The following is a 16305-nucleotide window of genomic DNA, read 5'->3' on the forward strand; positions in this document are numbered from 1 at the left end:
AACGTGTTACATGTAACACAATACGAATAACAAATATATAATTAATCCGTTTAAATAGACTATAAATAAACACAAATAACACTAATTTATACAAATAAACATGATACACACGAATAACACTAATATATGCAAATACATAGCAGATACAACATATCATCAAACTTCAAATATCATATACAATTCAAATATATACCAACTTACTAGCTTCATAGTATTAAAATATAATAATAATAATTTAAAAGCTATTCAATAAGTTAGCACAACTAAATTAACTTAAGATTAAGTAAAGCAATTTACTAAAGAAAAACTTTTGTGTTAAGATCCAAATTGATGACACCATTTACCATCTCATCTAAACTCTTATCAGTAATTTTTCCAAATAACCAATCTTTATAACAAATAATAACCTCCACAATTTATAACTTAAGTGAGCTACGATATTGGTCTAAAACCTTACCACCAACATTAAAGCAAATTCAAATGCTAATGTAAAAATAGGAATGCTTAAGATATCTCGCACCATGGTAGCAAGCCTAAGATACCAAAACTAGTTTTGCTTTTAAAATTACAAAATATTCAATTCTTGTGTCTTATCAAGCCTTTGTTCTTCTAAATATAACTTTAATTGAGATTTTCATACAGTAACACCGTTATCAATGTCAAAAGTGTCAAACTTCTAATTGAAAAATTCAAATGTATATGAATTTATAACAAAACATTACAAAAATAAAAAAGTAATAAAAAAATTAAACTTTAAAATAAACAAATTACCTTATAGACATCATTTTTATGTGAACTTGTAGCTATACTAGATCCCTCATCAATAGTTTGGTTACTAGAATTATTAGAAACAACCAAAGATGAACTACAAATAGAAGCCTTTACAGCATCAACATATTCATCATAAAGAGAAAACAGATTATCTTTGACCATTTTGAACTTTATTGAATCATTCTCGTAAAGCTTCTTATAACTTCAATACATAAATTGTAGCTTGTAAAGATGATCCAATATCACAGCTATGGCTAAAACCAAACTAAATTAAAACTATTACTTCTCAAACTTATCAAACATCATTAAAACCATCTTTTTAACTACACATCATTTCTATTCATGTATTCATTCAATGTCAAGTATGCCAAAAAAATTGAAACGAAGAAAAAGTTAGTAGTATGGTACTTTGTTCTTGAAAACACACAAGTAATATTATAAAAAACACATAAAAACTAACTTAATTTCTCAATTTTATCCCACTCAAATTTAGATGGACAATTATTATAATTTGAATAATTGATTTCCAAGTGAGAGAAAGCCATGTGAAAATAAAGGGCACTTTAAAGTATGAGATGTGTGGAGTTCCACCTAGTTAGAACATCTTGTCCTAATCTTCTATTTGTATTTAAATTAAGTAGGTTCAGACATTCAAAAAAAAATTTTGTTTTCCAACTTGAGATCTTTTCACATATTTAATACTTTCTCTCACTTTTTTACAGACTCATCAACCTCTTCCAAGCCATTTTGGACTATCAAATTTAGAATATGAGCACATATTAGATAAAAAAAATTGATCATTTCCTACAAGTGTTTTCAATTGTAATTTCAACAAATCAATAAAAATATCATTAACAAAAGCATTATTCAATGTCACAAAGAATAATTTATTTTTTGTTTCCCATTCGGCCATTAATGAATACACTTTTTCACTCAATGCAACACTATTGAGTAGAGGTTGTATACAAAAAAAAAAAATTCAAGATTCTTTTTTTGTAAATTTCAATCATATTCAATAAAATGAGCAGTAACACATATATACCTGTAGACACCCCAATCTGTCTGGGGGTCTACAAGATCAACTTTAATAATTAAAAAATAATAAAATAATAAAAAACAAAAAAGGTGTTTGAGTTTGCATAAAACTGGGCTGATAAAGTTTGGATTAGATTCAAAGATTGAATCTCAATCATAATAAGGAATTTGGATTAATCAGAAACTCCTCTGATCAATCCTTATAAATAAATGTTGGAATACACAAGAAGGGGGGAGAAAAAAAATTGACAGCAGGTAAGGGAACGTGAAGCTGCTGGCACCAAAAGAAAAAAAAAGAGGAACCAAAAAGAAGACTGGGCAGCAAGAACAGAAGAGGCTAGCAGGAACCAAAAAACAATGGAAGGCAATAGTGAAGGGGAACCACATGTGTATGGAGCAAGTGCCTTAGTGTGCTTTGATGCCTTAGTGTCATGTGATAGGCTAGCACATTGATTTGGTAGAATTTCATCCCAAAGGCTCATGTCAACTTTGGTATTTTTACTTAATTTTATTTATTTTTTTTCAAACTCTTTAATTGTTTGGTACTTTTTTTCTCTTTATTTGATTATTTATTCATTTGTTTTGTTTTATGCATAATTGTTTATTTATTCACTCTATTTTATAGTTTTCATTATTTGATATTAAATTTAATAAAATAATAAAAAATAAAAATTTTGAGAATAAATATTAATCATCTAATGATGAAATTTATAAAAATTTCAAATGGCAAATTTTTATGAAATTCCTAGGTGAGAAATTTTGTTTAAATTTATTCCAAATAGTGGAATAATTTAGATAAAATTTTAATAACAATAATTAATATTTGTTTTCAAACAAAAAAAATTAAAAATAATAAAATACATAAAAATATAAAATTTTTGGAATTAAATACAAATTACCCAAGGATGAGATTCTTAGAAATTTTAAATGGTAAATTTTTAAGAAATCTCTAGGTGAGAAATTTTCTTTAAATTTGGCCCAAATGGTAGAATGATTTATATGAAATTTCAATACAAGAATTGTATTCTTTTTTAAATAAAAATTTGGATTGAAAATATTTGATAATTATCTAAATATGAGATTCTTAGAAATTTCAAATGGTACATTTTTAATAAATCTCTAGGTGAGAAAATTTCTCTAAATTTGACCCAAATGGTGGAATAATTTAGATGAAATTTCAATAAAAATAATTGTCATATTATTTTCTTTCCAAGAAAAAAAGAAAATTTCTACATAGGCCCAAATTGTGGAAATTTTAGAAATTTAAAAGAAAAAATATTTCTAATTTGGCCCAAATTGTGGAATAATTATATTTATTTTTGACGAAAATTGATAATAATAAATAATAATAAATAAATCTTTTTTCGACGACAAAGCCTCTTTAAGAAATCAAATGGGATTCTTGAATACTCTTAAGGTAAGGAAGTATTTTTTAAGAGTTCTACCAGATTAATGGAGAATCTTAAAAATTGTTTCCAATATTTGAAACCATTAAACTTCGAACCTTAAGATAAATGTAAAATAATATGGTACCATTCCTTGGATGGGCATGTGGAGGTGCTATAACATTTTTCATATGTAACCGAACTCTCGAACCCTGTTCTGGTTCATAGATTTGAACCTATTCTTTTAAGGACCCAGAGTCAAGCTTAGGAATTCCTTAAAAGGATAGATTTCCTAGGTGACCAATCACACCTAACAAAAGATTAGTGACGACTCCATTCATTTGTTAAATCTAGCTATAGATTTTCGAATCTATATGTTATGACAGTTTGGCGACTCTGCTAAGGACATTAGAAAGTCAAGCCATAATTTTTGAATCTATCATATCCTTTGAACTAATGGCTTTAAGTTTTTTGTTTACTAACATTTTTTTTTTTTTGGTTTCTTATTTGATTTATGGGATTGATAATTTTGTATTCCTTCACACACACTATCACATGCATTTATATTACATGAGCTCTATACCCAGGCTCAGTTCCTCTTAAGAGAAAGCAAAGTACCTACACTCTCATGAGATGATAATCTCCATAATGGCTAGCAAAATACTCATACTCAAATTAAATTTTTTTCGTTGGTAGCCTGTGATGGGTGAGGATTGGACTGCCTTACTAGTCTATGATGGACAATGATGTAAGGAACAATTTGAAAACCTTTTAATGGTAAAATTTTTTAACCCTGCATATAGTTCACCCCTAAGAAACCAACTTAAGCCCTTCTTATCCATCAATAGATACAACCCAAAATTAGGGCACAAGAAGGAACAATTTATTATCTAACCATTTTGTTTGCTTGATTTTGTGCATCTATATGTCATTTCATTCTCATGTTTTAGCATTTCATTCTATGTCATTTCATTCTCATGTTATAGCATTATCATATCATGATCATATTTAACACTATCGTTTACATCATTTTCATATAAAAAATATTTATCGTATATCAGTTATTGATAAATCAGATCTCACACTTACATTCATAGAAAGCCAAATGTAATCAAAGTCTGCATCAGTCCACTATGAGTCTGCTCATCAATTGAAAATTAAGTCAGAAGAGGTCAAAAATAACAAAGAGATTGCTTGCCTAAGGATTTTATTTCATCATTACCCGAAAGAGTTCATCTAGAGCTACAGCAAAATGATCTATCTGACTTAAGTAATATATGAGGATGCATGAATAGAATAAGACAAGAGAAATTTGAAAATAGATATGGAGACATAGTTTCACTGCTACAGGTGCAAGTGGATAATAATTTGATTAGGGTTATCATTCAATTTTAGGATCATTCATATAGATGTTTTATTTTCAATGAAACAGACATGGTACCCACAATTAAAGAGTATATGGTCTTACTTCGCTTCGATCTAGCAAACCCAGGCAAGATTTACTGGGCCAACAAGGTGGACTATCATAAAAAACTAGTGCAAATGCTTGGACTTAGTTTGCCTCAAGTCGATTCATGTGTCAAGATAAATGGTGAAAGTAAGGCTATTCCATGGAGTTTTTTATGAGATTTCATCTAGGGGCACATAGATGATGATCAGGGATTAGTAGCTATGGTTATAGCCTTATATAGATTGGTGATTTTTTTAAAAGTTATCGGATATGTTGATGTTGCAGTGGTGGATTTTGTTGATTAGTTAGCATATCAGGTCAATGCAGCACCAATTATTTTGGAAGAAATCATTCGATCTCTAAACTTTTATTACAAAAATGGTAAAGGTCAATTTAATGGATGTTTACAATTACTTTATGTATGGATCAAAAGTCACATGGAATGTAAAGAAAGTCAATTTTGCAAGCCATACTTTTATTTCAGTATCCCCATCAAAGAATTATGTTATAGTACATGGCCTCAAGCAAAGTCAAAAGAGGAATGAGTTTTTTATTTTTAAGCCCTTGATAGTCAAGGGATAGTTTGGAGAGCACCTTGAATGCATCATGATATTGTGTTATACAGTTGTGGAAATCAACCATGGGTGTTTTTATTAGGCCTATGAGGTGCTGTTACTTATACTCCAGCTTTAGTGAGAAGACAATCCGAGTGTGAGCAATTCATTCCAGAAACTTATGGACTTAACCAATGAGAGTTATCATTCACTGATAAAAGGGCATATGGAATGGTTGAAAAGATCAAAAAAGTATGGAAGCAAACCACCAGGGTTAACCAAGGGAGGTTTACTTATGACGTCACTCCAGAATATAATGTATGGCATGCGATAAGAGAAAAAGACATTGTGATTCCCAGTGAACAGTTAGGGCATTCTCCAAAACCCATTCTTCAAGATCTTTTGCTTAAAATAGAAACAGCTAAGAGAAAACTCCAGTCTGAGAAAGATGAGTTAGAATAAGAAAATAAGTGATTAAAGATAGAAATGAGAGAGTATTCACGACTTCAAAAACTAAAAATCCAGAGCCTTACAGAGTAAAAAGATCAATGGAAAGCCTTATTTAATGATTTAGACATGACATATTCGTCAGTCAAACTCGAGCTTGCCCAACTTTAAAAGAAAATGAATTGTTAAAAGCGAGAGTGGAGGAAGAACAAAAAGCTACTGCTAGGGCACATAGACATAGCCAAATGCTACAAGAGATAGTGGATCGACGCACAGCACAAGTAGAAGCTTTGTCTGATGAATGCAGGAAACAAACTTAACAGAGTGAGTTATGAAAAGACATGTGTACAAAAAAATAAAGGCATTTAAGGCTTTTATTTGATCAGATATGTATTGTTGCAAACAAAGCATTAGAAATGAAAGACAAAGTGAAAAGTTTGAAGGTTATGGTGTAACCAGTGGAAGTACATGGGTGATATTTACTTGATTTCCTAGATGAGGCACAAAATCATTTCCAACAAGCTAGGAAGTTTATAAGAAGCATTAAAAATAAAGAATGATGTTTAGGACTTTAGAATACTGCTTTGACTTTATTAGGATGTAATTTTAAAATTTTATTTAATAAAGTTTCAAATGGAGATTTTTTTTATCAATATCGATGATGTGGCAAACATTAGTACATTTCATGCATACATTTGCATATCGCACATAGTTTTTAATTGTAATTGTGATGCTAAAGGTTCAAGGATAGCTCCATCTAGTAGAAACCCCATCCACCAATATAATACAAGAGTCAGGGCCAGACAAATAGAGCAAAAAATTTTTTATCGATTTGAAAATTTAAAAAAAGCTTAAGAAAAGATTGAGAATGAGTTAAGTAAAATTTTGGACACTCTCAACAAATTAAATAAGGGGAAATGAGTAGAAGAGAACACAAGCCAACAAGGCCCTGTATCACAAGAAGTGATTGACCCTTTATATCCACTTGATTTTGGTCCATTTCAAGCCCAGTCTACACAAGAGGTTCTACCACAACACTTCACATATCCTACATATTCTAGAATGCCATCAGCCTCTAATCCAAGGTATTACCATAGCTATGTGAATCATGTCTTTACTGAAAAGGTAGTTAAACCAATTCAAATCCTTGATCTGAAAGGAAAATATAAGAGAAAGATAAAAGTGGAAGCTCAAAAAAATTTTAAAATTAGTATGCTATAACAAAAGCTATAGGTTGTGAAAGGAATTTGTTTCTATGGTTTAGTTGATGTTGTTGGGCTTTGCTTAGTTTTTGATGTGATCATTTTTTCTAAGTTTAAAGTATCAGAATTTAAAAAATATGATGACACAAAGTGCCCAAAAACTCATATTACCATGTATTATCGAAAGATGGTAGCCCATGCTCATGATAAAAAGCTACTAATGCATGTTTTTCAAAACAATCTTACTGGTTCTGTTGTTAGGTAGTATATCAAGTTAGACAGAACTCGCATCCATTCCTGAAGTGACATGGCTTATGATTTTATCAATCAATATCGACATATCATGGATTTGGCCCTTGATAGTTTATCTTTACAAAATCTGAAGAAAAAGGTCAATGAGACTTTTAAAGAGTATGCCTAGAGCTTGAGGGATATTGTTTCTCAAGTACAGCCTTCTATGACTGAGAAAAAATTACAGTATTTTTGTCAGCACTTTGAAATCTCCCTATTATGAAAAAAATGATAGGAAATGTAACAAAGAATTTCGTTGACATGGTAATCTCTGGAGAAATTATTGAAAGTGTCATCAAGAATGACAAGTTAAAATGAGAAAAAACCAAGAAGGCATCAGAAAAGAAAGAAATTAAAGCTTAAGCTGTGAGCTTTGATAGACAACAATTTAGGGGTTATCAACCCTATCCACCCCAAGGTTACTCTCTATACTATCTTGCTGTGAATAATGCCTCATCCTACTCATATCAGCTAGCTTCACAACCACCTTATTCATCCACATAACGATCAATTTTTAGCCTTTAAGATCTTACATATAGCTTTAACATTTAAACTCCTGCAAGAGCCCAAATTCACCCTACTAACCCAGCAAGTGGTTCACGAGAGTAACGAATTATTCAAGAAAAACCTGTATTTGATCCAATCCCCATGACTTATACAGAGTTATATCGAGAACTATATAATAACCACTTGATTGCCCCCAACCGTGTGGAGTCACTCAAGCTACCCTATCCTAAGTGGTATGATCCTACAGCTCATTGCAACTACCACTATGAAATTGTTGGCCATTCTACTAAAAATTGCACTGCTTTAAAGCATAAGGTGCAATGGTTAATCAATGATGGAATGGTAAGTTTTGATCAAGGAAGAGCAACAACACCTAATATTAGTGGCAACCCATTACCAAATCATAATGTTCTGAGTGAAAATCAAGAACACATTGATCAGAAAGAGTCTGGAGAGTCACAATGAATTGAGAGGCAAGATGTCAATAAAAATTTTTCACCTGATCGTATAAGAGGATAATTTTGGAGAATGGAGATAAGGCTGGTTGGAAGCTGCTGGCACAAAAAAAAAAAGAAGAACCAAAAAGAAGACTGGGCAGTAAAAACAGAAGAAGCTAGCAGGAACAAAAAATAATGGAAGGCAATAGTGGAGGGAAACCACATGCGTGTGGAGTAAGTGCCTTAGTGTGCTTTGATGCCTTAGTGTGATTTGATGCCTTAGTGTCATGTGATAGGCTAGCACATTGATTTGGTAAAATTTCATCCCAAAGGCTCACGTCAACTTTGGTACTTTTACTTGCTTTTATTTATTTTTTTTTCAAATTATTTAATTGTTTGGTACTTTTTTTCTCTTTATTTGATTGTTTATTCATTTGTTTTGTTTTATGCATAATTGTTTATTTATTCACTCTGTTTTATGGTTTTCATTATTTGATATTAAATTTAATAAAATAATAAAAAATAAAAATTTTGGGAATAAATATTAATCATCCAATGATGGAATTTATAAAAATTTCAAATGGTAAATTTTTATGAAATTTCTAGGTGAGAAATTTTATTTAAATTTATCTCAAATGGTGGAATAATTTAGATAAAATTTCAATAACAATAATTAATATTTATTTTCAAACCAAAAATAATAAAAAAATTAAAAATAATAAAAAACATAAAAATATAAAATTTTTGGAATTAAATACAAATTACCCAAGGATGAGATTCTTAGAAATTTCAAATGATAAATTTTTAAGAAATCTCTAGGTAAGAAATTTTCTCTAAATTTGACCCAAATGATGAAATGATTTAGATGAAATTTTAATACAAGTAATTGTATTCTTTTCTAAATAAAAATTTGGATTGAAAATATTTGATAATTATCTAAAGATGAGATTCTTAGAAATTTCAAATGGTAAATTTTTAATAAATCTCTAGGTGAGAAATTTTCTCTAAATTTGACCTAAATGGTGGAATAATTTAGATGAAATTTCAATAAAAATAATTGTCATATTATTTTCTTTCCAAGAAAAAAAATTTTCTAAATAGGCCTAAATGGTGGAAATTTTAAAAATTTAAAAGAAAAAATATTTTTAATTTGGCCCAAATTGTGGAATAATTAGATTTATTTTTGACGAAAATTGACAATAATAAATAATAATAAATAAATCTTTTTTTGACGACAAAGCCTTTTCAAGAAATCAAATGAGATTTTTGAATACTCTTAAGGTGAGAAAGTATTTTTTAAGAGTTCTACCAGATTGATGGAGAGTTTTAAAAATTGTTTCCAATATTTGAAACCATTAGACTTTGAACCTTAGGATAAATTTGAAATAATATGGTACCATCCATTGGATGGGCATGTGGGGTTGCTATAACCTTCTCACATGTAACCAAACTCCCGAACCTTGTTCTGGTTTGTAGACCTGAACCTATTCTTTTAGGGACCCATAGTCAAGCTTAGGAGTTCTTTAAAAGGATAAATTCCCTAGGTGACCAATTACACCTAATAAAAGATTGGTAGCGACTCCATGCATTTGTTAAATCTAGCTATAGATTTTCGAATCTATATGTTATGACAATATTCATCAGTATTGATAGAAGTTCATAAATCAGAAGTCAAACAATCCTACCAAGTGTTTCCTCAAATAGTTGGTTCAATTTGCTTTTTTCTTTTTTATGCATTTTCATGATATTAGACTTTGTAGTGTTCTTAGAGATTAAAGTCACATCATTATGTAAATAAGAAAACAAATCTCTAATGCCACTATACTTCATAATTGACAAGGGTAAATTATGCATAACCATTGTAACAACAAATTTTTCACGAAATTTTTCAGAATTGTATTTGCTAAATCTCAATATCATACACCTATGGTCTTTAAAAAGTACCGTTTGGCCTACATCACGTGTGTCTCTCCTAACACAATTGTTCATATAACATTTAAGATTACTATTCTCATACCTAGAATCGTAATTCTTAACTTCTTTACAATACTTGCACTTTACTGTCTTAATACCATTGATTGTCTTCTTAGGCAATACTTCAAAGACTTTCTAGACATTTGAAGTTTGTTTCTTTTTTTTTTTTTTTTGCACTTCCATTTGCTATTTCTTATCTCAACGTTATCTTGTTTTAGTATCTTCATACAATCATCATATTTTATCAAATTCGCAATAAGAGAATTTGATTGAAATATAGTATTGATATCATCAAATTCCATCTATAAATTATATCAATAAAATATTAAAATTGTACATATTATGTGTTAAACATATATTAAAAATGCATGAGTCAAAAACCTATTCAAATATTTTCTTGGGAATTAACAGAACTAAACAATTGTTAAATGAGAAATTCCAGCCACGACATTTTATAGGTTTGGTTCCAGCATTGACACTATAAACCAAGTAAAATGCATGACATGCTTGATATAATCACCACAAGGCTATGATTCTTATCTCATCAGACATAATCATGTACTAGCTTAGGCATATGAGCTAGATGCCAAAAGCTAGTTGGAGATAGTGGACTGTCAAGTATCAAATGTGTACTTAAGTTCTTTTAGAATTCACAAGTCATGATAGCTAAACTATAGCTACTGTAATGCAATAATGCATATTAAGTTGCATTAAAAGATAGAAGAAAAATTGTGCAAATATTGTTTTGATTTCAAGTGCAGCAGTAGAGATTGCTTTAAATTAACTAACATTTTAATTTCTTAGGAAATTTAAGTGAACAAAAATGCTAATTTTAATGAAACCTAACTACTAACTAGCATTACAGTGCTTATATTTCCATAAACCCAAAATCCATAAGTTCCAAGGATCAATTTCAAATTACTTCCTTTTTTTTTCAATAGTTATATTGTTTTTCCTTTAATAATTGGTCTAAATTAATTAAAAAAAATGAATAAAGTGAAAAAAAAAAGAATTTTACTTTTGGTCTTTCTAAAGATCTAGAGTAGTTTACCAACAAGATCTTGTGATTCCAGAACCTAGCACTCCATGAGTTTCTTATGTCATGTATTTAGAGAAATTAGCAAAGAAAATTGCCAAACTTTTCTTGTCTCATTTCCATAATTTTATATTTTTCACATGTAGCTGGTGTTCAAGTGATAGTAAGACATGTATGCTAAATGTAACAAGAGAGGGAAAATTATCTCAATATTCTGGTAAGAACGACGCGGTGGAAGGGACATGATGGTTTTATTGATCGATGGATCAACTACGATTGGTGGGCAAAAGGCGAGTAGTAGCTACCTAACTTGTAGGTTACCTGAGGAAAGAGGCAAGAATGGGCAAAATGTGAGTGGCAGTTCCCTGGCTTGCTGGCTGAAAGAGGAAGGAAAGTTGTTGTTTGGTGTCTGCCTAGCTTATTGTGGTTGAAAATCTGAAACAAAAAAAAGGAAAAGGATTTTTAGGGTTAACCGGTTAGGTAAAAAAGTAAGAGATTTAGTAAATTTGAATTAAAAATAAATAAATAAAAATATGAATATAAAATAATCATATATATATATGTATATATGATAAAAAAGTTTATTTCAAATGCTATTTTTTTAATTTTTTACTTTTTTGGTTTTTTATACATAATATTAATATGTATACTAGAATTATTTATTTTTTAATATATAAATATTGTTATATATTTCAATAATTACTTAATTAGAATGATTTATTTTTAAAATGACTTAACGACTTATTAAAATTATAGAAAAATATTAAATTAATATATATTTAAAAGTTAAATTAATATATGTATGTTACTTATAATAATTTTTTATATGTTATAATATGATTAAAAGTAAATTACATATCTTAATTATCATGGGTATACAATATACTCATATACATATGCTTTAAAATAAATTATATATACTCTTATAACTATATATGGGTATCATATGATATGATTTAGATTTTAAAATAAAATATATTAAACAAGTTATTAAGATAAGTATATACATTATATTATATTAATATTTTATCATGTGATATAGAAATATAAATTATATAATCTCTTACCATTATAAATGCTATTTAGAATAATATGTTATTTTTAATTTCAAATATATAATCTCTTGTCATGTAATTTAAAATAAAGTACTTAAAATAGATCATCAGCATGTGTTTTTACAATAACTATTTGTAAGTTACTTTTTAATAATATCGTATTATGTAATATAAAATAAATTATATAAATTTTTATCATTATATATATTATTTAGAATATGTATTAATTTTAATTTCAAATGTATAATTTCTTATTTTAACTTTTATAATTTAAAATAATCACATATCATGATACATGTTATTAAGATTATCATATAGTTTTTTATAATTATAAATGCTATTTATTATAATTATAATATATTATTGTATATTCATGTGATTTTGATTTACTTTACTTGATCAATGACCATATTATTGGATATTACTTATTATTTAATAGTTAAGTGTATATTATCATTATATTTTTTTTAATAAAAAACTATTTTTTAATCTTATTGTAAAAAGTTACAAAAAACAATACATATTTAATATGTTAAGATTTATAGATGTAACGTATACATTACTAATATAAAAAAATACTTGCATATTTAAAATGTATAAAAAAATTGATACCTATTTAATAAACATTTAACATATAAATATATTTAAAATTTAACAAATACATTACTAATATAACAATGATAAATGTATACATAATTATATTAGTTTTCAATACAAAATCCAAAATGATGAACTATTAAAGATTAAAAAAATAAAATAATGATGTATTGTACTAATATTATTATTTATATTAGATTTTATTGTTAATATTAAAAATAACTTTATAGTAATTATTAAATGAGTATTATAATTAAATGTTTAAAATAATCTTTATATGATATATTAAATAGCTAATTAAGTATCATAATTAAATGATTAAAAATTAAAATAATTTTTATATGTTTATATTAAATTAAAAAATAAATAATAAATGTGTTAAACGTATTTTCGTATCGTGTCACGTGTAAAACGTATATTTATATGACATATTTTATTTAAATGTGTTTTTGATCGTGTCACATATTAAACGTATATCCGCGTGACACATTTTATTTAAACGTATTTTTATATTTTATACATATTTAAATGTGTCAATGCATATATCATGTCAATAAGAATTATATCGTGTCAACACGAATAATATCGTATCAACACGAATAATTTCGTGTCGATACGAATAAACATGAAACATATTTTTCAAAATACATATATAATTTTTTTGAATTATTTTTGTATCGTATCATTATGTCATGTCTGTAATTGTTATGTCTAGTCGTAAGCAAACTTTAATAGTTGTTCTAGCTAGAAAATTTTAAAACCCAACTCTAAAAAATTCCCAAAAAAAAAAAAAAAACCTTCATGCCCCCGAGGCCAACAAAAAATTAAAAACAAGATAGCTATCAAAATTTTAATGGCATATTTGATACGGATAATATACAATAATATTATGAATAAATTTGAATTAAGTAATATTATTTTATTTTATATTTGATATATATAATAATTAAATTAATATAATTTTATTTATTGATCAAAACTATTATTCTTCAAACTTTATATAATTTAAATTATTTATATAATTTTTACGAATATAAATAAATATGTAAGTTCAATTCTATGAAATAATCTTTTTCATTTTGAAATGTTTGAATTATCATATATAAAAAAATGATTAATCTTTCTTATAATCATATTTATTTATTTAAATAAAAATAAAATAAAATATAAAATAATTATTATATTATTTTATCTATCATCTTATAATGATTTTTATTTATATAAAAATCAAATATGATCTAAACTCTTTAAGATTCTTTTAATATAAATAAAAAATAAACAAAGATCTTGTAATATAAAGATGAATAAAAAAATAATTATTTAAATTCTTGAGGATTCTTTTAATATAAACAGGTATAGATATTTAAAATAAATTGATTTTAAGTTGTAACTTAATAATAGTCAAATTCAATCAAATCAATTTGGACAACTCCATTATCCATTTTGTTAGGTTCAACCATAAGAAAACAAAGTTTTTCACTAAGTTGTTGTAACATAATCATTGACATTAAGTTAAACATTTAATTTAATAGTAAATGTATGTATTTTCTCTTCGTGATACTGAATTCGAATTATTTCCCAAAAAATTACATGAATTAAAGCATTTTGCTCTGTTGATTCAATTTAACTTGGTTTATTCGAAACACGATGGGCAAAACGACAAGCAATAAAGTTTAGACTATGATTCACAATTTCATAAAATAAGCTTAATCACCCTTTTGAAGCCAACTTAGGACAACAAAACGTTGGTGAGGATTGAGAACAGAGAGAGTAGTAAGTAGTATTTTTTTATACAGGATAATGTAATTTGAAAATAAAAAATTATAATTATTAAAATTTAAATTGTAAATTTATTAAATATTATTTTTAAAAATAATTATTTAAATTGATTAAATTAAATTTAAATTTTTTAAAAAATTTCAGTCTTTGAGCTTTCAAGTTTGAACGAATAAATCCGTCGAGAGACTGGCTGGCATGACAGGGGTTTGACTATCGCGTATGATGGGCTTCGTTAGTTGTCACGGACGTATCACGTGACATTTCAACTCTGAAAAGTGAACCACACGTGCCCATTTGAAGCGTGGGGAGGAGCATTAGGAATGCTTTAGTATGTGATGTCTGGATATGTAAATAATATATTAGTGCTTAAATTATTCAGGTTTTATTAGAATAAAATTCGAATTTAGTTCGATTATTATTGAATCGAGTTTGAATAGTTTAATTTATCGATTGAGTCAAATTCAAATATTTTTATATCCGATTCGAATAGTTCGTGAATTTAATTAAATTTTTATATTATTTTAATTAATAAAATATCTCAAATTCGAATTCAAATACAAATAATCAAACTCTTATCGAATATAAAAATCGAACTTATTTTAATATATTAATTAAGTTTAATAAAATGAATTTAAATAATTTAATTTTGATCACGAATTAAATTTAAATTAAAAAAATAAAACTCAATCGAATTTAAATTAAATATCAAACCTCAAATTAAAAATTAAACTCAAATTTTTTACTGTATCGACTCGATTCAATTACACCTTAATTATATCCGAACCGCAACATTCAAGAATGAAAAATGCAAAAAATTCCTTTACCTTTGCTCGACGCCTGAAAAGGATACGCTATTTTTTATAGCCTAGCCAATATCAGTTTCTTAAATTGAGAAATAGGAAGAGAATAGGGACAGATTAGTCTTAATGTTATAAGGGAGCTTTTAAAGACAATCCAAATAATGCTTATACTTTTAATTTTTATTACAAAATTATCCTTAAATGAAATAATTTAGTAATTTTTAGTAAATTCGTTTTTAATCCTCATACATTTTTTTTTTTAAATTTATAATTATGAAAACTTACAAAAAATTATTTTTGTTAAGTTTATGAAAATTCAAAACCAAAAACTTATAAAAGCATACAGAAATATATTTTCGTCAAGCTTCAGTAACTTATAAAAATATTTTTTTGTAATATACAATTTTATGAAAAAATTATAAATTTAAATTTATTTAAATAATATTAAATAAATAATAAACTAAATATTATTTTTGGATACAATGATTAGTCAAAAACTTTTGATTTAAGGGTATACTCAATGATTTTATGATTGAATTTGAAGTAGATTTGATCAGGGCCGATTGAAGAAGGAAAATAACGAAGAAGAAAAGAGTTGAATGAGTGTAAATACAATGAATGGAAAAAAGATTGAGGTGGATGTAATTAAAAAAAAAAATTTTATATTTTAAAATTGGGTGTTATTTAATATATGTACGTGAAAAGTATTTTTGAGTGTAAATAGAATATCGCAAAAGGTAATAATGGTTGAGGACTCTAAGATCGAGAATCTGACCTGTGTCTGTTGTCTCTATGCAACCATATTTGTCCCCTTCCTCAGCTCCATTCGTCTTTAATCCTTTCTTTCTCTTTCTTCTTGTTCTGTGCTGTAGGCCATTTTACGAAAAAGAGAAAAAGAAAAAAGAGAAGCCCAAACCCGTGAAATTTACCCAGCTTGAGCCTCGAAGTAGCCATATTTCTAGTCTCAAAGTTTCTGCATTTTGCT

Source organism: Durio zibethinus, chromosome 1 (assembly GCF_047325235.1).
Source record: "Durio zibethinus cultivar Kanyao isolate XHJ-2024 chromosome 1, ASM4732523v1, whole genome shotgun sequence".
Lineage (NCBI taxonomy): Eukaryota > Viridiplantae > Streptophyta > Magnoliopsida > Malvales > Malvaceae > Durio > Durio zibethinus.